Source organism: Tupaia chinensis, unplaced genomic scaffold (assembly GCF_000334495.1).
Source record: "Tupaia chinensis unplaced genomic scaffold, TupChi_1.0 Scaffold138910_1, whole genome shotgun sequence".
Taxonomy (NCBI): domain Eukaryota; kingdom Metazoa; phylum Chordata; class Mammalia; order Scandentia; family Tupaiidae; genus Tupaia; species Tupaia belangeri.
Window position 1 is genome coordinate 2205044 of NW_006198801.1, and position 2151 is coordinate 2207194.

Sequence of the window (2151 nt, forward strand, 5' to 3'; positions counted from 1 at the left end):
TGAGAGGTTTTTGCTATAGGGCGCATGTGCTCACCAGACAGACAGAGAGAGACAGAGAGACAGAAAGCGAGAAATCACCCCCCAGGGGATGACCACGCTGCAATCCCTTCTCCTCCATTCTCCTCTCGGGATCTTGGGCACGCACGCACACGTGCCCGGCGTGAGTTTAAGCCACTGGGTCCGGGACATGAACCATGGTCGCCTACATGGGAGTCCAACAACATAGCCATTACGCTAATTGCTGATGCCAGGACAGTTCTGAGACTCTGGTCTTGCCCTGGCCCTGACCCAGACAAGACCTGGATTCTCGTCCTTCCTCGCCTCTCGTGACCCCATGAAATCTAATCTCCAGCTGTTAACTTCCCAAAACGCCTCCTTGTTCCCAGAAACACAGAGCCCTCACCCTGCAGCTCTGCAAGGGTTCCCAGACACAAGGATGGAGTCACGTAAGTGTGGCAGTCATCTGAAGCCCCACCCACCCAGACACATATGGTGACATGGGCCAGGAGACCCTGATGGGGAGATAGACCCAGGGACCGGAGCACAGGACCCACTGGGGCACCGCAAGCAGTCAGCCTGACACAGAACCCAAGGAGACCTGGGAGGTGTACATCCCTAAGCCAGTAACACCGACGCCAACGCCGCACAGCTGGGGTTGGAATACCCCTTCCCGCAGTCAGCCGCTGAGCTCGCTGAGTCTCACTCGCTCACTCGCCGATCCTAGAGACCCCCCTGCATTGAGAAGAAACACGCCTGCCACGCAGTCCAGGAGAAACGCAGTCACACACACAGCCTTTGGGACCTGTGTGTCCTGACCCTGAAACTACACATCCACCACCGCAGACCAGCCCCCGTCCTCAGCCATCCCCGCCCGCACCTCTTGTGCATAAAATCGCACGCATTCATCTGGTATGTGCACATGAACGCACACGTGCATGAACCTACACACACACGGCATCCCCACTCAGAAAGGATTGCCTCACTTTTTATTAACACAAACTGGACAAATAATAGAAAAATAAACATCTCCTTATTGTGCAGGTTTTCTTTCTTTAAATGGAAAAATGTCCTGTCCTTGACAAACCCATGAGAAAGTCAGATGGTAAATCAATAATTCGAACACAGTCTGAAAAGAACTATAACAGGGGCATGGCAAAGGACTCTGGGAATGCAGTGGGAAGAATGGCAGATTGTTTTTTTAATATCCACAGATACATTTGATTCGTATCCTAAGAAATCCTCTTCTCAGATCTCACAACCTTCATTTGACATTTTTCAGCAGATCATAAAAAAGAAGATTGCTACACACACGAAATTGCCACTGGGAGAAAAAGAAAGTATTTGTGTTAATCAGGGTGGTACCTGAACGTAACAGCATTACAGGGGGTGTGTGATTGACATGAAAATGCTGATCGTGCTGCATAAATCCAAGAAGAGACTCAGTTCAGTACTCAAGTTCACTCTGGGTCATCAGAAATCATTATACTTGGGTAACCGTATGTCACTGACGGATTATGTCTACTTAATTATTTTTTAAAATAATTATTTATTTAATTTTATTTATCCATTCATTTATTTTAATTTGACCAGAAGGACATAGAAAGAGAGAGAGAGGGAAAGTGGGAAAGCAAGCCACCAGTTTCAGGATTCGAATCGTGGTCTGCCATGTGGGAGTGTCCAGCACCTTAACCACAGCACCACCTGCTGGTCCTTATGTCTACTTAATTCTTTCTTCTTTTTTTTTTTTTATACCAGAGTGCATGAGAAAGAGAGAGTACCTGGTCACGCTGAAATTGTCTTGTCTCCAGTTCTCCATCCCAGTGTGTTTTTCAAGCCAGCAGAGCCAGGACTCGAACTCTGGTCAGCCACATGGGATCCAACTTCCTCTTTGCAGTGCTTAAGTACTATGTGACAGGCCAGGCCTGTCTATTTAAATTTGCCAGAGGACATGCATGTTCACCAGAGAGAGAGTGAGTGAGAGAGTTCCCCCCACCTCCTGCATGGGGTGTGGTCACTCCACAATCCTTTATCCTCCATTTACCCATCCCATCAAGATTTGGGGCATGCTTGGGAATCAGCAGTTAGCGTAATGTCTATGTCGCTGGACTCCCACATAGTCGACCACGGTTCGCGTCCCGGACCCGGTGGCTT